A 23424-nucleotide genomic window follows, 5' to 3' on the forward strand; every position below is an offset into this window, starting at 1 on the left:
TGTGTGTGTGTGTGTGTGTGTGTGTGTGTGTGTGTGTGTGTGTGTGTGTGTGTGTGTGTGTGTGTGTGTGTGTACACACACACACACACACACACACACACACACACACACACACGCCAAACAGTATTAGGCCTACCTGTTCACATGACTGATGGACAGCTGTCTGGTCATGACCAAGATGAGACAAAGGGTTCAGTGTTCCTACAAGTAAGAAAAAAGCAGAAACCTTTTTAATTCAGTGTTTCTGAAGTTGGGACCCAAAAGTCTGTTGCGACTTACTTTTGGTTAATATCATGAAATGTACTTTAGGAATAATGTGTTGGAGATTACCCATTGTGACTTAAAAAAATAAGCAATATATATACACGTAGATACATAATGGATTATAATGAATAATAGGAATGAAAGGAATCTATTTTACCGTGGCAATGTTCACAAACATTTTTTTGAGTTCTGGTGTAAATAAGAACAACAATAAGAACAACAATCGCGATCACAGAGCATGCCAGTAGTAACACCAGGACAATGACATGAGGATCCAACTTCGGACCTGGAATCAGAGAGAAAACAATCTATCAAAACTGTTAACGGTTAAATATATATCTTTACACAACAACTACATAACATGAATATGTATAATACCATATCATAATAGATTCTCTTATGAAACAAATTAACAATAGAATATTAATTAAATTACTGTCTTTTAAAATTGTGTTTAACTTTCAAGCCTGGAACTACAAATTTAAATCTCTTCATATGGTGAATTATTTAAATGCAGAACCTATACCGTAATGTCAGTGTTTGTATCATGTTTTTTAATTCCCTTCAGCTGAATACATGTTTCTCCTTTTGTTGCACTTTGATATTGTTTATTTATAGATGTGCCTTTTGCTTTTATATAAAAAAGATCAGGTAGAGACATAAAATTTGAATATTAGAATTTGTATTTTTTTTTCTTCATTTTAGTTATAGTTTAGTTTAATAGCCTTTAGCCTGAAAACAAATGCATATCCTACTTATTTCCAGCTTAACTCCTTTGCCAAAGAGTATCTCTCCACATGCAGCCACAGCACAGTAGTACATCCCAGCATCAGAGGACAGGACACTGTCTGTGGAGAGGCTGTAGACACATCTCTGTGGAACTGAACCAGCCTTGGGTTCACATCCTCTACTCATGTCCCAGTGAGATGAAACCGTGCCAGCATGGGACTCATTTCGGGACCAGAACACATTGTGTCCTCCAGTACACTGGGCATCATCTCCTCTACTCCCAGAGACAACCCAGCACTGGAGGGTCACCCTGTCTCCGAGTGGGACCAAGGTCTGGTGGATCGACCTCTCGTGGTGAGACTCTGTGAATGCAATAGAATAACTTACAATAACTTTGACTGACAAGACACAATAGGCCTATGTATGTAATCATTGTTCATTATGTCAACAGTACATTTTAAGTCGGATAAGTGGTAGAAGAAGAAGAAGACCGATAGGCCCATAGAGAATGAAGGTGAGATACTGTACCATTTACAACCAAATATGTGCCGTTGTCAAATTCCATAGAAAATGATGATCCTTTTCCACAGAAGTATGTTGCTTCATCATCTTTATTGACATTTCTGATTGTTAGAGTGTTTTGAGCATTGCTTTCGTTCACAATGAAGCGTGCGTTGTCAAACTGTCCACGAAAGACTGTTTTGCCAAATGTTGATGTACCAGACATTTCTTGGGGCATTTGTCCCAGACATTGCTTATACCAGTAAATAAAATTAGTTTCTACATTCATTCCCGGGCATTGTAAGGTGATGGTTTCACTGATTTTGACAATTCTTAAAGAGATCTGCTGGGGAATCTGTGTCGTGACTGAAGATCAGGTAGCAGAACAATGGTTGTCCCGAGACACAGCAAATACAAAATAGAGGGAAAAAAGAGAATTATCGGTTTAAAAATAAATGAAAAAAATAAAGTAAAAAAATAAATCAATGAAATTAAAATATAAAAACATAATGAGCCTTTGAATAATACATAAAATGCAGTTCAGTTAAGTTTAATATTTTGATCTAAAAATGGGTCTTACAGTATCGAGCAAAATAGAAGATATACTTACACACTGTTCTAAGAAGAAGCAGAACAAACAATTTGTCAGTCATTGTGTTTTGACGGAAAGCTGCCTCAAATGAAAGGTTTAGTCTGATGATCAAGGTTTACTAAGTGGAAAATGTACGCCCGCATATATACGCGATGGGCGTGGTTTCCTACGTCACCCCTAGAGCCTAGGACAGCAAAATTCTAGAATTTTCTGTCCTTCATGGGAGCACATCAAATAATGTTCTGCAGCTAGGTGTTGAAGGAAACCTACCCATAAACGAAAGGTATTTCGTGAAATTTCTATTTAATACAACAACTTCTACAGAGATTTACATGGAAACCACCCAATGCAGAACAGTTGTCTCATCTGTGTTTTGTATGTGAGGATCAGGGCCGAATTAACCCCTATAGTGGTGCCCCGGGTTATGACCCGGTTCGGTGTCACCGGGACCGTTTTGTCAGTGGAGGGTTGTGAGTTGTAGTCTACTTGCCAGCCCATAGAGCCCAATGTGAACACGGGCATTTTGAGTACCCTAACGTTTTATGCTAGAAACGTTGAGTAAGGGTTCCCAGTATTTAGAAACTGCCGGAATGTTACAGTAGAACAGTGCCTGTTGGTCACCGGCCTACTCGTTAATGATGCAAATTGGAAATGCATGGCCCACCCAGTTATGCAATTTGTATAACTCAGCTGCTCCTGCACGCTGTTGTGTGCCACGCATTGGTTTGCGGTAGGCTCGGGAACCTTTCGGCATGTTGCAATGAACAAAGGTTGTCTGTAACTGAGTTAGTACAAAGTGACTGTGGAAGCTAGGTGGAGCGTGTAAGTAATCAACTGGCAGGTGTGGGCAATTCCACAGGGGTGGGGAATTAGCCAAATGAAGGTTTTCGGGTTGGCATTTCTCTGTGTGACCTCCTCAAGAGCGAGGTCGCGCTGAAACAACAGCTAGGGCTTCTTCATACGGCACAGTTAAGAAGCAGGAGCTAAACTATTTATCTGGTGTCCGTGAGGTCAGATGTAGAGTTTGATGAGGTCAGGGTGGTGATCTTCATATATGGAGATCCAGGTGATGATAGTCAGCTCCACATATGGAGTTCCATGTGTTGTACCAACTTGGTTCATTTGAGGGTTTGATGAGGTCAGATCAACATTTGGAATGTCAGCACAGGTCAGCTCCAGGAAACCATTTTGGTGCTGTTACTGTAATTGTTTGGCACACAATGGTGGAGGTACCAACACATTCTTTGAGACTCTTTTTTTTCTTTCCTTTTTCGGCTTTTTATTTTATATTTGTATGGAGGGATAGACAGTAGGCTGACAGGAAATGGGGAGAGAGATGGGGAGGTGACATGCAGCAAAGGCCACCGGGAACGGGAGTCGAACCCACGGCACACTGCCAGACTGGATCATTATCTTATCATTATACATCATCATACATAATCTCATGAACAACTGAATTTATGTGATTGGTTAGGCGATTTGCTCGTCTACATATGACGTACATTATCCCTTCATTGTCAATGGCATTTAATGTTCGTGTTGCCACAAATTTACGTCATATTTGGCAGACGTTTGACCTAATTTCTCCTTCCATTGCCAATGGCAAATATTGAGACGTGTGAGGACAAAAGCTGTACATAGGAGGGGCTAAAAATTATATTTGATGTCTATGGGTATTTGGAGGCGTGGCCATATATGGAGTTATTTGTCAGGCATGACAACTATGGAGTATATGCAGATGTCATAACATAATTATGATGTCAGAACAGGCCAGCTCCATAAATGGAGATGTCCAGAGCCCATGGGCAGGGGTCCTGCCCAGAGCCCGGGCAGAGGCTTTTATGCTGGTTCTGGACAACCAGCGATCCGACAGACTCGACACCGGGCACTGCACTCCCTGTGGTGGTGTGGAACGCGTGTGTCAAATTTGAAGTCGGTTCAAATTCGAACTTGAACGGTTCTTTAGTTATGTGGATTATAGACGTACGTATACATGTACACACAGAGACGTTAACGGTTCTTTAGTTATACAGACGACAGACGTACGTATACATGTACACACAGAGACGTTAACGGTTCTTTAGTTACTTATACAGACGTACGTATACATGTACACACAGAGACTTGCTGCTTTTATATTAGGATATTGTGCAGTCCTACTGTACATACTGTATACTGTCACACACCCACACCACGCACGCACGCACACACATGCACGCACGCACACCACACGCACGCACACCACACGCACGCACGCACACTATCATGGTGAACGTGCATAGTCATGTGACATGTGAGATTGGTCCAGTGAATAAAAACATTAACAAAATTAAAGAAGTACATTATCAAGTACAAGTACACTATCACTAAACACGGGTGAAATGTGATAGTGTGGGCAGGGAAACAAACCTACCTCTAAGATGTCACTGAGAATCATGAAGGTACTGAAAGACCCACCCACCTCAGACATCAGAAAAATTCAAAAATATAATCGCCCGGGTTAAAATCACCCGTGTTTAGTGTTCTAGGGTTAAAATGTTTTTTTTGTGAAACAAATAATATTTATAATAATTCATTGGATTTCAATAGTGCTTCACACTAGTCCAAAGCTCGGGCCCTTATCATTTCTTTATTTTTCTTTATTTCTTTTTTCTTCAGGAAAGGCATATACATTTTAGTTGACCCTACTCCTGTATGTAATACTGTGTGTTCTTTCGTCTTCTTGCAGTACAATATGTGGTATTGTTTCCATATCAATGTCTTGACAAGGAAGAAAAGCCACATAGCAGCTCACAGATGTATAGGTGGCTTTGGCAGACCACCAAGGTTGTTTACGCTGAATGTTGGTATCAACAGGATGTGAAAGGACAGCTCGCATGCATTTTGAGAGGCCTAAAATGGACTAATTTTAGTCAGTGTAGCTGACATCTTTCATTTTGGTTTCCAGGGCAGGACAGGAAAATACCCCATATTACATTTTGAACAGTTTCAACTTAACAGTTGGCGCCTTACTTGAAGTGAGCTGTGGGAATTTGCTAATAATTTTATAAAAGTATTGTGTATACCTATCTACAGTACCTACATCACTAACAAGAGAATAAAAATATATACAAAGTGTAACTACTATTTTTGCTACACTCAGTTTAAAGTAGGCTATTTCATGGATATTTATAGTGCATTTTTCATTAGCTACTACTACTATGCACAATGAAATAAAATAAAATAAATGAAAACTACTTCTCTACTCTGCCTCTCACTGCTAACAAAGCCAGTGCTTGAGAAAGAATCTGAGAAAATCACCCCCGTAAATTCACACCTTTTATCTCAGCTTCCCCTGTGTCGTGTGGTTTGCTGGTGTGTATGTGTGTGTGTGTGTGTGTGTGTGTGTGTGTGTGTGTGTGTGTGTGTGCTAAGGTGTGCCCCCGGCCTGTGTGTGTGTGCGTGCGTGCCAGGCCAACCAAACAAACTGTGATGAACTTCAGACAATAAACAGGTTGTCAGTTAAAACGGTTTATTGAATCAAACTATTTATAAAGTAAATGAAAAAGAAAATTTAACAAAAACAACATAAATCAGTGATAAGGGTATAGTAGCTTTGAGCCGAAACAAAAATAAAAGCCTGCAGGGTACCGAGGTCACCAATGTAGCTACAACATCTGAACGGAAGGAAAATATATCTCTTACGTAGGCTTCCTGCCTGTACAAAATACCTGCCTTTGTAGCCTGGCTAATAAGCCAGACCGAATCAGCCATTGGCAACAAAAATGATAGTATAGGCCTACTCTAAGCAAATACCACACGACAGTGTGATTTGAGTCTGGCTTATTAGCCAGGCTACTGCCTTTGTACCTGCCTGTACAATAAAGACTACCCTGAAACCTAGTATCCAGGGAGTGCATGTGAATGGAAAATAAAGACCAGTTATTTTTTCACCTAAACATCATTGATGTTCATTGTTTAGTCTTACAATGCCATTGGTCATGATATTTGCATATAAATAGACCCCCACAGAGGCAGAAATTCACACATCTTCAAAATCTCTGGACAATTTTTAACCTTTAAGGTTTAACCCTGACAAAAGCCTGTAATATACATTTTTTGTGATCATTAGAATATCTAGAACATGTACATTATTATTGTGAAAGATATCCCCCAAATGTGCAAAATGTTTAAACATATTTTCCTCTGCAAAGTACTAGGAGTACAAAGTAGTAGTAAGGTTGAAATCTCTTTTTTGCAACTAGAAATATATCCGGGTCTTGCAGGGTTAAGGGTAAATCAAACAAAGCCAGGAGAACACCTGGGGGCAGAGACAGAAACAGACTAATTAGTCTCTCCAGAGTAGCCAACCAGGTGAAGCTCCTCCCACTAATGGCCTCCACGCTGCTGTCTCTTCCTGAAAGGAGACGAGAGCATGTAGTGAGTAACAGTAGGAGCCAAATAGAACCAATCAATGAAGAGGTAATTATGAGTTCATACGTATGAGGTTGTACTGCAGATTGTGCCAGGACATCATATGTATCCTGACCCATAGTGGCTATTTGTAGACTCTGATAGGTGGAGTCTGGACCTGTGGTGTGTGCACCTCCAAGCTGCCATCTCTTCCTAGAAGTAGATGAGAGCACAAGCAGTAGGACAGTAGGTGCAGAAAGAGAGGCATAATTTAACCAACACAACAATCAATACAATGGTGATCATGAGGTCATACTTATGAGGCTGTACTCTAGATGTTTGGGTCATGACGTCATCCATAGTGGCTGGTTGGAGATTCTGATAGGTGGAGTCTGGATCTGTGGTCTGACAAATGTAGAGGAGGAAATACATTTGCACACGCACACAATTTGTCATCTCCATCCTAACTGTCAGCATGGGGAATCTAGCCAGGAACAATGTCCTCTGAACAGTTATTGGTTCAGTGTTTTTTAAGGACAGCATTCAGGGGTCGTACCAGAGTTACTGAAGCACACTGACTGACGAGCTAGACTTCGTGTGTGTGTGTGTGTGTGTGTGTGTGTGTGTGTGTGTGTGTGTGTGTACACACACACACACACACACACACACACACACACACACACGCCAAACAGTATTAGGCCTACCTGTTCACATGACTGATGGACAGCTGTCTGGTCATGACCAAGATGAGACAAAGGGTTCAGTGTTCCTACAAGTAAGAAAAAAGCAGAAACCTTTTTAATTCAGTGTTTCTGAAGTTGGGACCCAAAAGTCTGTTGCGACTTACTTTTGGTTAATATCATGAAATGTACTTTAGGAATAATGTGTTGGAGATTACCCATTGTGACTTAAAAAAATAAGCAATATATATACACGTAGATACATAATGGATTATAATGAATAATAGGAATGAAAGGAATCTATTTTACCGTGGCAATGTTCACAAACATTTTTTTGAGTTCTGGTGTAAATAAGAACAACAATAAGAACAACAATCGCGATCACAGAGCATGCCAGTAGTAACACCAGGACAATGACATGAGGATCCAACTTCGGACCTGGAATCAGAGAGAAAACAATCTATCAAAACTGTTAACGATTAAATATATATCTTTACACAACAACTACATAACATGAATATGTATAATACCATATCATAATAGATTCTCTTATGAAACAAATTAACAATACAATATTAATTCAATTACTGTCTTTTAAAATTGTGTTTAACTTTCAAGCCTGGAACTACAAATTTAAATCTCTTCATATGGTGAATTATTTAAATGCAGAACCTATACCGTAATGTCAGTGTTTGTATCATGTTTTTTAATTCCCTTCAGCTGAATACATGTTTCTCCTTTTGTTGCACTTTGATATTGTTTATTTATAGATGTGCCTTTTGCTTTTATATAAAAAAGATCAGGTAGAGACATAAAATTTGAATATTAGAATTTGTATTTCTTTTCCTTCATTTTAGTTATAGTTTAGTTTAATAGCCTTTAGCCTGAAAACAAATGCATATCCTACTTATTTCCAGCTTAACTCCTTTGCCAAAGAGTATCTCTCCACATGCAGCCACAGCACAGTAGTACATCCCAGCATCAGAGGAGAGGACACTGTCCTTGTAGAGACTGTAGACACATCTCTGTGGAACTGAACCAGCCTTGGGTTCACATCCTCTACTCCTGTCCCAGTGAGATGAAACCGTGCCAGCATGGGACTCATTTCGGGACCAGAACACATTGTGTCCTCCAGTACACTGGGCATCATCTCCTCTACTCCCAGAGACAACCCAGCACTGGAGGGTCACCCTGTCTCCGAGTGGGACCAAGGTCTGGTGGATCGACCTCTCGTGGTGAGACTCTGTGAATGCAATAGAATAACTTACAATAACTTTAACTGACAAGACACAATAGGCCTATGTATGTAATCATTGTTCATTATGTCAACAGTACATTTTAAGTCGGATAAGTGGTAGAAGAAGAAGAAGACCGATAGGCCCATAGAGAATGAAGGTGAGATACTGTACCATTTACAACCAAATATGTGCCGTTGTCAAATTCCATAGAAACACATGATCCGATTCCTTTTCCACAGAAGTATGTTGCTTCATCATCTTTATTGACATTTCTGATTGTTAGAGTGTATTGAGCATTAAAGTCGTTCACAATGAAGCGTGCGTTGTCAAACTGTCCACGAAAGGCTGTTTTGGCATATATTGAAACAGACATTTCTTGGGGCATTTGTCCCAGACATTGCTTATACCAGTAAATACAACTTTCTCCATTAATTCCCGGGCATTGTAAGGTGATGGTTTCATTGATTTTGACAATTCTCAAAGAGATCTGCTGGGGAATCTGTGTCGTGACTGAAGATCAGGTAGCAGAACAATGGTTGTCCCGAGACACAGCAAATACAAAATAGAGGGAAAAAAGAGAGTTATCGGTTTAAAAATAAATGCAAAAAATAAATCAATGAAATTAAAATATAAAAACATAATGAGCCTTTGAATAATACATAAAATGCAGTTCAGTTAAGTTTAATATTTTGATCTAAAAATGGGTCTTACAGTATCGAGCAAAATAGAAGATATACTTACACACTGTTCTAAGAAGAAGCAAAACAAACAATTTGTCAGTCATTGTGTTTTGACGGAAAGCTGCCTCAAATGAAAGGTTTAGTCTGATGATCAAGGTTTACTAAGTGGAAAATGTACGCCCGCATATATACGCGATGGGCGTGGTTTCCTACGTCACCCCTAGAGCCTAGGACAGCAAAATTCTAGAATTTTCTGTCCTTCATGGGAGCACATCAAATAATGTTCTGCAGCTAGGTGTTGAAGGAAACCTACCCATAAACGAAAGGTATTTCGTGAAATTTCTATTTAATACAACAACTTCTACAGAGATTTACATGGAAACCACCCAATGCAGAACAGTTGTCTCATCTGTGTTTTGTATGTGAGGATCAGGGCCGAATTAACCCCTATAGTGGTGCCCCGGGTTATGACCCGGTTCGGTGTCACCGGGACCGTTTTGTCAGTGGAGGGTTGTGAGTTGTAGTCTACTTGCCAGCCCATAGAGCCCAATGTGAACACGGGCATTTTGAGTACCCTAACGTTTTATGCTAGAAACGTTGAGTAAGGGTCCCCAGTATTTAGAAACTGCCGGAATGTTACAGTAGAACAGTGCCTGTTGGGCACCGGCCTACTCGTTAATGATGCAAATTGGAAATGCATGGCCCACCCAGTTATGCAATTTGTATATCTCAGCTGCTCCTGCACGCTGTTGTGTGCCACGCATTGGTTTGCGGTAGGCTCGGGAACCTTTCGGCATGTTGCAATGAACAAAGGTTGTCTGTAACTGAGTTAGTACAAAGTGACTGTGGAAGCTAGGTGGAGCGTGTAAGTAATCAACTGGCAGGTGTGGGCAATTCCACAGGGGTGGGGAATTAGCCAAATGAAGGTTTTCGGGTTGGCATTTCTCTGTGTGACCTCCTCAAGAGCGAGGTCGCGCTGAAACAACAGGGCTTCTTCATACGGCACAGTTAAGAAGCAGGAGCTAAACTATTTATCTGGTGTCCGTGAGGTCAGATGTAGAGTTTGATGAGGTCAGGGTGGTGATCTTCATATATGGAGATCCAGGTGATGATAGTCAGCTCCACATATGGAGTTCCATGTGTTGTACCAACTTGGTTCATTTGAGGGTTTGATGAGGTCAGATCAACATTTGGAATGTCAGCACAGGTCAGCTCCAGGAAACCATTTTGGTGCTGTTACTGTAATTGTTTGGCACACAATGGTGGAGGTACCAACACATTCTTTGAGACTCTTTTTTTTCTTTCCTTTTTCGGCTTTTTATTTTATATTTGTATGGAGGGATAGACAGTAGGCTGACAGGAAATGGGGAGAGAGATGGGGAGGTGACATGCAGCAAAGGCCACCGGGAACGGGAGTCGAACCCACGGCACACTGCCAGACTGGATCATTATCTTATCATTATACATCATCATACATAATCTCATGAACAACTGAATTTATGTGATTGGTTAGGCGATTTGCTCGTCTACATATGACGTACATTATCCCTTCATTGTCAATGGCATTTAATGTTCGTGTTGCCACAAATTTACGTCATATTTGGCAGACGTTTGACCTAATTTCTCCTTCCATTGCCAATGGCAAATATTGAGACGTGTGAGGACAAAAGCTGTACATAGGAGGGGCTAAAAATTATATTTGATGTCTATGGGTATTTGGAGGCGTGGCCATATATGGAGTTATTTGTCAGGCATGACAACTATGGAGTATATGCAGATGTCATAACATAATTATGATGTCAGAACAGGCCAGCTCCATAAATGGAGATGTCCAGAGCCCATGGGCAGGGGTCCTGCCCAGAGCCCGGGCAGAGGCTTTTATGCTGGTTCTGGACAACCAGCGATCCGACAGACTCGACACCGGGCACTGCACTCCCTGTGGTGGTGTGGAACGCGTGTGTCAAATTTGAAGTCGGTTCAAATTCGAACTTGAACGGTTCTTTAGTTATGTGGATTATAGACGTACGTATACATGTACACACAGAGACGTTAACGGTTCTTTAGTTACTTATACAGACGTACGTATACATGTACACACAGAGACTTGCTGCTTTTATATTAGGATATTGTGCAGTCCTACTGTACATACTGTATACTGTCACACACCCACACCACGCACGCACACACATGCACGCACGCACACCACACGCACACACGCACACCACACGCACGCAGGCACACTATCATGGTGAACGTGCATAGTCATGTGACATGTGAGATTGGTCCAGTGAATAAAAACATTAACAAAATTAAAGAAGTACATTATCAAGTACAAGTACACTATCACTAAACACGGGTGAAATGTGATAGTGTGGGCAGGGAAACAAACCTACCTCTAAGATGTCACTGAGAATCATGAAGGTACTGAAAGACCCACCCACCTCAGACATCAGAAAAATTCAAAAATATAATCGCCCGGGTTAAAATCACCCGTGTTTAGTGTTCTAGGGTTAAAATGTTTTTTTTGTGAAACAAATAATATTTATAATAATTCATTGGATTTCAATAGTGCTTCACACTAGTCCAAAGCTCGGGCCCTTATCATTTATTTATTTTTATTTATTTATTTTTTCTTCAGGAAAGGCATATACATTTTAGTTGACCCTACTCCTGTATGTAATACTGTGTGTTCTTTCGTCTTCTTGCAGTACAATATGTGGTATTGTTTCCATATCAATGTCTTGACAAGGAAGAAAAGCCACATAGCAGCTCACAGATGTATAGGTGGCTTTGACAGACCACCAAGGTTGTTTACGCTGAATGTTGGTATCAACAGGATGTGAAAGGACAGCTCGCATGCATTTTGAGAGGCCTAAAATGGACTAATTTTAGTCAGTGTAGCTGACATCTTTCATTTTGGTTTCCAGGGCAGGACAGGAAAATACCCCATCTTAAGTTTTGAACAGTTTCAACTTAACAGTTAGCGCCTTACTTGAAGTGAGCTGTGGGAATTTGCTAATAATGTACAGTTTCATAAAAGTATTGTGTAATGATGAATAATTTAGTCCCTTGTTTGTGCCGAATCTGGGGTTCACTGTAATTATTATTGTTTCCACCAGGCCGAAGGCATGGGGAGAGAGTATGTTTTGCACTCCGTCCGTCTGTCCGTGTGTCCGTGTGTGTGTCCGCGTGTGTGTACGTCTGTCCATTACCAGTTAATCGTTGGCCCGATCCATGCAAAACTGTGCACACACACTTCCTGGATGCCAACAACGAACCTCTGCTCCAAATATTCCACAACGGCCTGTTATAGCGCCACCATGAGGCCGGTTTTGGCAAAATACATTTCTGTAGATTACTCATACACATTTTATCCATACATCACGCAATTCGTTCTGTCGGGGGCACTCGCTGACCAGTCTGTGTCGGGGCCTTCTGATGTCTAGTTACGCCCCTGGCCATGTCAACCACACAGAAATGAGCAGGTTCGGGCTGACCTAGGGCTTGGGTAGAATTGATTTAGGGTGATTTAAAATGTATTATAAATATCAGTCATCAATGTTTATATAGCTCAATGTATATTCACCCCGTCTTATAGCTGCTTGTAGCTATATTTATTTTCATTATTACATTTTGAATTCTAGGCGGACATAATCATCTGGGACTTCACAAAGCGAGCACTTCATGCCCGGATGCAGCTCCATAAAGCCAAGGTGGAGTCTCTGGCCTTCTCTCCCAGCGATAAGTACCTGGTGTCGCTTGGAGGTCAGGACGATGGCAGGTAAACATGACTGATCATTATACTTTCCTTAATTCCTTCACTAAATATCAACATAGGAATTTGCAATGGTTCTCAAAGTGGGATCCAGACAACCAGGGACCTTCAGGGTATCTTGAGGGGGTTCCAATTGTACCCTTTACCGGTCTGTAACCCAGAGAGTGTACAAATGGAACCATACGGATCCGTACTACACTCTCAGAGTTATAGGGGTTCCTTGAAATTCCTGGACAGTAGGACTTGCTGGGGTGCCTGAAAATACATGGAATGCTGCCCTCTAGTGGAAATGCATTTCAGTAAATGTAACAAAATGCTAAAGTCACTGGCACTGTCTTCTGGTTGTTTTAATACTGTGGAAGTAATAGTAGTAATGATAATACAACTATTAGGAATAGGAGTAGTTTTGCTGTTTTCCATAATGCATGCTGATCATTGCTGAATATGTTTTCAGCATCGCGGTGTGGAACGTGGAGACCAAGGAGGCCATCTGTGGGAGCCCCGCTTCGCCTCGTGTCGCCGGTCACTGCCTCACCACAAAGTACTCCAACACTAACGACAGCGTCTTTGTCACTGCTGGAGAGTGAGTAAGAATGTACCTAAAAATAAATAAAATGTACAAGCTCAGCTTGTAGACCTGCTATTTTAGCTATTGTATTTTGCACATTGGAAATTGCTTAAGGTTATTCTGTTATTCTGTTTCTTTGTGTTGCAGTGGCACAGTGCGAGTGTGGGAGCTGGATGTGAACAACAGAAAGGTCAGACCCACAGACTGCCAGTTGGGCCTGCTGAAAAGGATCGTCAAATGTATAGAGGTGAGAGATTGGTGTTCAATCCACGGCATTTTGTTCCCCATCTTATTCACTGCATGGCTACTCTGAAGGGCTCCTGCAACTTTGGCTGTAGATAGTTAGCTAAAGTTACCATATATATATTAAGAAACAATACAGCAAATTGGAGATATGCAGTGCCCCTGCATAGTGCATACATACAAAGCATGTCATGGTTATTACAGTAATGCTGCATTGGTGGGTTATCCTCTTCCCACTGAATTTGACACTGCAACGTGCACGTTTTATGTTGAATTTTCTCATAATGACCTACACAGTATAGTACTGCACCCTCAATGATGTGACAGAATACGTTTATTGCTTGAGCTTCTGTCAATCAGTCAATCTGTCTTTGTCGCCTGTCTTTGTCCAGATCTCTGAGGACAATCAGTTCTTCTACTGTGGTACGACCAGCGGAGATATCATGAAATTCAACCTGGAGACCAGCCGTCTGAACGGCTGCTGGCCCGTTAAACACAAGTACAGCCAGGTAGGACACAGACCACAACCACATGTGACTGCTGTTAACAGTGGTTGTTCTTATTTGATTGAAGTCAATGTGCACTGGACCACCTGCAGCCTTTCTGGATTCTGTCTTTAAAACCGTATGCTTGTGTTTCTCATTGTGTAGGGTGTGAATGTCCTCACATTACTGCGGTCTGGGAACATTCTAGTGGGCTCTGGAGCCGGTCTCCTTTCTCTGCTCTGGAGCTAACTTCAAAACACTCAAGTGAGTCCTGCAACCTTTCCCCTCATATAATACTATGTACAGTACTGTATATTATATAACCACCTGCCAACTGCTGCTAGAGTTTGACTTTGACTTGTAAGCTAGATATTAATGCATTTAGAGTATGATTACGTTTTTCATGTTGCTATATATATAGCAACAGCTAATGTTACAAAAAGTGGTTCTCAGATTGAAAGGTATAACAATTAAACACACAAAGGGGTTCCCATTTTCCGGTCTAAGTGCGTTAAGGCAGGTGGAATCAAAATAGTTCCCTTCCCTGTTTGCAATACATTACTAATCCACCTTTCCTTTTCTCATCACCCTGTGGCAGACAAGTCCAGCTGGAGGGAGCAGTGACCTCCATCGCTGTGAGAGGAGAGGGGCAGCAGTTGTTTATTGGGACAGAGTCTGCTCAGGTCTACCGTGTCACATACGATGACTTCAAGGCTGAACTCATCTTGTCCAGCCACCGAAGTGCTGTCAGGGACGTGGACATACTTTTGTAAGTGGCAGACTGAACCGTAGAGCAGTGTTTCTCAACCATTTCAGGACCCCGCCCCCCCCCCAACAAACACACACATACACACGCACACAAATAATCAAATTAGAACTGGGACCACCATGTGGGAGGTTGCGGGGACATGACCTGACAGTTGAGAACAACTGTCCGAGAACTACATTAGTCCAGTATTCAACTTTCTTCACTAGGGGGCAGTGTACTCATGTTCTTGTCAATCCAGGTTTCAAATTGAGCTTGTCTTCCAGTGGAACCTCAGAGATGTTTGCCACTTGTTCCCACGAAGACATCCGGGTGTGGCACACAAGCAGTTACAAGGAGCTGCTACGCATCACTGTGCCCAACATGACATGTAATGCCCTGCACATCATGAGGGACGGAACCAGCATAGTCAGTGGTGAGACAGTCCCCTTCCAAATTCTCTGTCACTCATCTCCTCTGTCCATTTTTCTGTCACTTTGTTTGTATGTTGGTCCGTCTATCTGTGTGTTTGTAGAATTGAGCAATTATGAACGGGTTTGCACACAACGTGATAGAAAGTTTGGTTGTTCTGGCCCACAGAAGAACGTATTAACCTTTCATGCCAATTGGCCAAAATTGGACAGACTGTCACCTGTCACAAAAATGCATATCACTTCAGAACAGATTATTATAACACCACAATACTTTTTTAAAGTATTGGTCACACTGTTTTGATGTCGACCTCCACTGCCAGTGTTGGTACCTCATTTGCAGAATAATGTGTTCAGATGTTCTATTGTCCCCAGAAGCACCAGAACATCCTATAGCCAGATAAATCTATTCTATTTCCTCATTGATGCCAGCTGGGAGCCTGAGATCTGTAATCCATGTAACTCGAGAACCGTTCGTGGGCTGGTATAGCACCACCATGACACCTAATTGAATAATTTGGGGTGGAAGACTGGAAGTACTTCATTGGCCTACTGGCTGCATGCACAGAATGTTTGGTGCTGCTTGGTCCAACAGTTTCTGAGATTAGTCATGCACACAGACAGACAGACATGCGCGCGCGCACACACACACACACACACACACACACACACACACACACACACACACACACACACACACACACACACACACACACACACACACGTACGTACACACAAACAGGAGGTGTTACTGTTGCTAATCATTTCAGACAACTTCGCTCTCTCCTCAGCCTCCTGTAGTCCATTTGTGAATATTCACTTATTAGTCACCGTTACCTGGAAACAAGACAGAGGGAGGGAGATTTATGTAACCTTTTAGTGTGTGCCTGTAAGGTCTAGCTTGTGAAGATTGAAAGTTATAAATAAAACAGTGACATTTCACTTGTGTTTTGACTACGGTGCTACTGTGTGATATTGTTGATCATCACAAGCTCTCACAAGGCTAACTAGAGAAAAAGTGCCAGTCGGGGCACATGCAGGTCTCCACCAGGGCAGTGCAGGTCAGGTTGTGGCCTCCTGGTGGCGCTATAATAGGCCAATGTGAAAAGGTGACATTTCTTCTTCTTATGCCTTGAATGGCAATTGGATGATTTGAGGCATTTTGTTTTGCAAAAAATCCACCTGTTGGGTATATTCAATGACTTCATATCCTGGTGTGACAAGTCATTTTTACAGCTAAATGTGACCAAAACTAAAGACATGATCATTAGCTTTAGACAGACTCCTCCCAGTCCTGCTCCTACACTCATCAAGGGCACAGAAATTGAAGTCGTAGAGAGCTACAAATACTTGGGTGTCGTTCTGGACAACAAACTCATTCATATATTCATATAGTTTAGATCATGTATTTTTGTATTTGTCAATAACCATTGACCGAGATACAAAACCCTATAATGCCAATATACCTTTTCATAAATCGTAATGGTGCTGAGTGCTTGAGGAACAAAAGCATAGTTGACAAAGCAACACAAAATCTCCAATCCATAACGAGGGACCTGACTGTCTCTGTGTACGCCCCTAGCGTGGAACGATGGCAACATCAGGGTGTTTGCTCCGGAGAGTGGCCGGGTCATGCTAGTCATCCACAACGCACACAGCATGGGTGTGACTTCCATCGCAGCCACCAGGGACTGCACGAGGATCATCAGCGGTGGGGGAGAGGGACAGGTCAGTAGCAGGTGTCATGGCTTCATAATGTTCACCACCTCGAGATCCCTCGTTTTTATTCGCCATGATATGGGACTAGACTCAGTGTTCCAGTGACAACGTCTTCATGTCTTCAAGTTACTGCACTTCCTCCATTGTCCCCATTTGGGTTTTTACCCGTGTTATTGCGCATCTGAAATAGGCACAAAGTCTATGAAGTCAGGCATCTCCATATTTGGTTGTTTCAGCCCAAGCTGCCTGTCCATTGACATCCAGTGTTGCCCATCAGAATCTTAGAGTATTCAACAAAACGGTGTAATAAACTGTTCTAATTATTCCTGACCACTTGTGCGGTTGAGGGACTAAATGTGAATAAGACCTGTTTGAACTGAATCACTACTAAGTTTTCATCTAGATTTTACTGCTATGATGGACTGTGATAACGATAAAGTCATATCATTAACCACTTAACTACTGAGCCACTTAACCACAACAAAAATACATATTTCAAAAAAGCTTCCTCTTATGAGTAGCAATTCTCCACATAAAGCAATATATTACAAAATATAATCAAGGGAAAATAAAACATATTCTAAATTAATATGACTATTTAATGCACACATATGCTATGCTTTGAGTAGAATAAAAAGTAGAATAAACATTTATTCCATGTTGGAATTTGATCAGTGCAGAAATTGCGGAATATAGGCATACATTTATTATCATGCAAATGAAAAAGTTCCTTCATGCTGCAGGTGCGCGTGTGGGAGCTCCTGCAGGGCCGCCATCGGCTGCAGGAGACCATGAAGGAGCACAAGGCTGCCGTCAACTCCATCAAGATCAAGAGCGACGACACAGAGTGCGTCACGGCCAGCTCTGACGGCGCCTGCATCATTTGGGACTTAGTGTGAGTATCCAAATGCACACACGGCACGTATGCACTTGGAAGTGTACGCACCATTTTCTGAATGCAAATGCAACCATAAATATAATAACATGGACTTCCAATAATATGTATTTTTTGTAGCCCGAATGTCCAAAAGCAGTGCATTTTATTTTTATTTTTTAAGCAGTGCACATTTATGTGTCAATGTCTTATGTGATTTTCTATGATTTATACTGTCTTTTGGCTTGCGTTTTGCCCACATGCACAACTTCTTCCTACTATAATAATAACTCTTGTTGTCTACTCTGCTTCTCTGTTCCCTGTGTCTCTTACTACCACAGGCGGTTTGTGAGGAATCAGATGGTGCTGGCCAACACGCTGTTCAGATGTGTGTGCTACCACCCAGAAGAATTCCAGATCGTCACCAGCGGCACAGACAGGAAGGTACGATTCAGAACCAGATATAACCTATTCTAGAGAGATGTCAGGGCTTTTGAAACTGCTTGATCACACTGAGCCCTGGCGAGAAGCTGTGACGGTGAGAGGTCTCCACATTAACCCTATATTGGGCATGTCACTAAGTGACATTTTTCCTAAAATATTCCATAAATGTTTACTCCCCCAAAAATAGCAATGATCCTTATTGTCCACTCTTTTCAGGGTTGTAGCTGTAATTAGTTTAGTCTTTTACATAACAAGAAAATGAACTTACCGCAGTAGAAGAACTGATTGTCCTCAGAGATCTGGACAAAGACAGGTGAAAATGAACCTGCGCAATAATTAACTTCAACCAATAATTTCATTTTGAGAGGCTCCGTTGCATCGTCAACTGCAAAACCTCCAGGGACAATAACTGTCATTCAGAGCAGAAAACTGTGTACATGTCAAGATGACAGAGTCTCTGAACATAGACTGCTCATTTGCATATAGAGGCATAATAAGCATACTAAATGCAATAATGTTTTAGTTTAGGGATACAGATGAATGACAGAAACTCACCTGAATAGAAACCAATTAGGAAAAAATAGAACAACAGCATAATAATACGGAGGCATCATTGCTTAAAGCTTTGGTAAGTATTGGTGATTATTGTGCTCTTAATTCTGAGAGAGGGTAACTCTTAATTATATACGTCTTTGATCAATTACTCATTCGCTGTTGGTTAAGATTGTGTGCCAATGGCCTTGTGGTTAAGACACATAACATATAGCAGTGGTTACAATATGGGCTCAGATCCATGCCAATATTATCTGTGTGTTCGTAAAAGAAAATGCGTAAAAAAACAATCCGTAAAAGAAAAATGCGTAAAAAAACAATCCGTAAAAGAAAAATGCGTAAAAAAACAATCTGTAAAAGAAAAATGCGTAAAAAAACAATCTGTAAAAGAAAAATGCGTAAAAGTTACAGATGCTTTTTTTGGTTCCCCAGTGATATCACTGCCAAAATTCACATGACGGCTGAGAGCCAATCACTTACGAACAGAAAAAAAGACAACCTAAATTACGAATGCTTTTTTTGGTTCCCCAGTGATATCACTGCCAAAAATCACATGACGGCTGAGAGCCAATCACGTGAGGCCTTTTCCTCTACCCAATCAAAAAGCTCCATAAGTCTGCCTGGCAACTGAGGTTGCCATGTTTGTCTGGGGCTACGTTATAAGTATAAGTATAAGTTTATGAGTTACAAGTTTAGCTATATTATATCCATATCTTGTCTTAAAACAACCACTCAATGGCATTATTGACTAATTCATTATTTTATAATGATATATATATGATATATATATATATATATATATATGATATATGATAGCAGCCTCATCATACTATCATATCATATCATATCATATCATATCATATCATATCATATCATCATATCATATACTATATATATATATATATACTATAATTAGTGAATCACTGCCTGCACCAATCCCTCCCACTTTTCACACGGGGGGGCAATATCGGGCACACACCACCCGCACCCCCCCCCCCCCTGCCTGAAACAGGATGTGACGTTCTCCCTCAGCTGCTGTCGGTTTGTGTAGCCTAATTTGTTTGTTCCAAGCCACTCTATGGGAGGCCTTTCCACTCTATGGGGGGCCTTTAGCCGCGAGCGAGCATGGTTCCTGACTAGATAGGTGAAGACTTCTTCTTCTTCTTTGGCGATTTTTATCATACTAGATTGGAACGCCCATAAACGTCACATCCTGTTTCAGGCAGGGGGGGGGGGTGCGGGTGGTGTGTGCATGAGACAGTGAGCAAGACGTACAGCGTCTCCCTGTGGTGAAATTATACAATGCCTTACTTAATCGTCAGAACGAAAATAATGATGCCTGTGTGCAGAAATTAGGATATAGCCTATTTGCCGATTGTTTTAATATCATATGGATATTGGATATATAGCTGAATTTATTTTAGGCTACTAAAATAACGAATTTGTGTAATTGACTGGTTGTTTTAATTCAATATATTATGGATATATAGCTAAACCTATAGACAGGAAAGCCCAGTCCCAGATTAAATATATATTTTTAAGTTATGTATTACTATTTTATACTAGCCCTTGCCCGTTGTGCGATATTGCCCCCCCGTGTGAAAAGTGGGAGCGATTGGTGCAGGCAGTGATTCACTAATTATAGTATATATATATATATATAGTATATGATATGATATGATATGATATGATATGATATGATGATGTGATGATGATGATAGTATGATGAGGCTGCTATCATATATCATATATATATATATATATATATATATATATATATATATATATATATATATATATATATATATCATATATATATCATTATAAAATAATGAATTAGTCAATAATGCCATTGAGTGGTTGTTTTAAGACAAGATATGGATATAATATAGCTAAACTTGTAACTCATAAACTTATACTTATACTTATAACGTAGCCCCAGACAAACATGGCAACCTCAGTTGCCAGGCAGACTTATGGAGCTTTTTGATTGGGTAGAGGAAAAGGCCTCACGTGATTGGCTCTCAGCCGTCATGTGATTTTTGGCAGTGATATCACTGGGGAACCAAAAAAAGCATTCGTAATTTAGGTTGTCTTTTTTTCTGTTCGTAAGTGATTGGCTCTCAGCCGTCATGTGAATTTTGGCAGTGATATCACTGGGGAACCAAAAAAAGCATCTGTAACTTTTACGCATTTTTCTTTTACAGATTGTTTTTTTACGCATTTTTCTTTTACAGATTGTTTTTTTACGCATTTTTCTTTTACGGATTGTTTTTTTACGCATTTTTCTTTTACGGGTTGTTTTTTTACGCATTTTCTTTTACGAACACACAGATAATATTGGCATGGATCTGAGCCCATACTACAACACTAGTCATTGAATTTAATTTACTGACAGGATTTGTGGTTTTAATGTAGTATGTTTGTCATTTGTCTCTGCTCAGATTGGTTACTGGGAGGTGTATGATGGCTCGGCCATCAGAGAGCTCGAGGGCTCCCAGTCTGGAGCCATCAATGGAATGCACATCTCACAAGATGGGCAGCATTTTGTCACAGGTATGGCAAATAATAACATTGTCAATTGTTCTTGTTGATGTTACACAATACTAATAATTAACATTCTCACTCACCCCCCCCCAAACGTGATTGCATTAAAAACATATGAAACTACAAAAGTATGCTCCTTGGAGCACAGATCTACACCACTGTTGGCCGTGGCTACCCAGGGCCAAAAATTGTCTAAGTCAATCATAGCCAATTAATTACTATCAACCAATAGTAAGGAGCATGATCCTAGATCAGAGACAACTAAAAATAAGCAGCACACGGTTCAGATTCTAGATCAGTGATGTTTGAGTAACTGCTGCACCCTTTGTAATGGTTCTTGTCTCCTCTACGTCCGTCACGTCCAGGTGGAGACGACCAGCTGGTGAAGGTGTGGAACTACATGGATGGCGAGGTGACCCATGTGGGCGTCGGCCACAGCGGCAGCATCACCAGTGTCAAGATCTGCACCAACAACCGCACGCTGGTCACCACCAGTGCTGACGGGGCCATTCTCAGGTGGAGGTTCCCCCGCCCAGTCTCTCCCTAGAAACACCGTCCAAGCTCAGGAGGACCTACACTACAATCTTCATACGGTACTCAAACCCTCGGCCTAACCTCCCCAAAATAAATCTGTCCCATTCTGACCAGAGGTTGGTTTTTTTCTCCATTGTTTAACAACACCCACCGTTTGTAGAGTGAAAGAGTGAAACTACTTTCTAACGATAGAAAGGAAAAACTGTGCCAGAGACAGCACTCCACCTGCATACATGTCCTTTTATTAAAAATGTTCTTGTTTTGGCTTTTTCTGCCTTTATTGATAGGATGAAAGTAGTCTGACAGGAAATGGGGAGAGAGATCGGGGGAAGACACGGCAAAGGCCTACATGTCTTATTTTGATGATGTAATGCCCTATTCTGTCCACATGGAGGCAGTATGATACACCAAAAATACTGTGACTTGATGATTCTGTCAGGACTGTTAAGTAGCAGTCAACATTACAACATTAGTCAAAGTCGGCCTAATAAGAGATTTGGAGGTTAGACCATTTTATAAGCAAGGTGCAACTTTGGACTTTCGAATGTATTAAAACATTTATATACTGTATTAAATTCCGTACACACAACTGTCAAAACAGCAGCTCAAATTGACACCATCACAGAGAACGGTTGTTCATGCGCACAAAACTGAAATGTTAACAATTGCAGTAATGCTATACATCGTTTGATATTGACAATGAAAGAAAGGCTAACATTTTGAAATGTACCGCCTTGAGCTGTTATAACAGTTGAATAGAATGTGACCTACTGTATGAACAATGCTGGCTATGTGTGACTTGTACTGTAAAACATTATATAGCGTTGCACATATTTTATACTTTGGCTATGAACTCATTTTAATAAATCGTGAACATTATCTTCTAGAGGTCCCCGCAACACAATATTTTTGAGATGGGGGTCTGCAACCAAATACATATAATTGTGGGGGTCCTTGACATGAAAATGTTTGAGAATCACTGGCTGTAGAAGGCTAATTCCTGGACGGTGTTTAAGCTCACACATGCTGTCTGCATGACCCTCTGCTTTGTTTTGCGGTTGAGGGCAGTACAGTTATGGGGCCTCTGTAGAAGACCTGTATAGGACCTTGGGGCCTCATATCAAACTTCTTACCTAAGGTGAAAGGAGGAGACAGTTATGCACACAACCATGCACATGTAAGAAAGGATAGGTTCTCACACACACACACACACACACACACACACACACACACACACACACACACACACACACACACACACAGGGCCATTTATCTCTGCCTCTTCCTCAAACTCTGTCAGTTTGAATTAATTCATTTCATCATGCGTAGTCCATGAAAAAACTATACTAAATATAAATATCCATAAAATACTTTAAACAGTGTAACAATGTACTCGCAAAAAATATTCTGTATTGTACATAACTCACAAGA

At 41.0% G+C, this 23424-nt stretch overlaps 1 pseudogene across 1 annotated transcript; it reads left to right on the forward strand.

The window, feature by feature from the left end:
- The first annotated feature begins 11491 nt into the window (after positions 1-11491).
- Positions 11492-22006, forward strand: LOC308333617 (cilia- and flagella-associated protein 52-like; annotated as a pseudogene). Its single transcript has 13 exons — positions 11492-11497; positions 12721-12857; positions 13306-13434; positions 13567-13666; positions 14055-14171; positions 14313-14411; positions 14746-14916; positions 15180-15328; positions 16906-17051; positions 17786-17937; positions 18258-18360; positions 21357-21468; positions 21825-22006. The product of its transcript is annotated as a cilia- and flagella-associated protein 52-like (transcript).
- Positions 22007-23424: the final 1418 nt, after the last annotated feature.

Source organism: Protomyctophum bolini, assembly GCF_963924005.1.
Source record: "Protomyctophum bolini genome assembly, chromosome: 18".
Taxonomy (NCBI): domain Eukaryota; kingdom Metazoa; phylum Chordata; class Actinopteri; order Myctophiformes; family Myctophidae; genus Protomyctophum; species Protomyctophum bolini.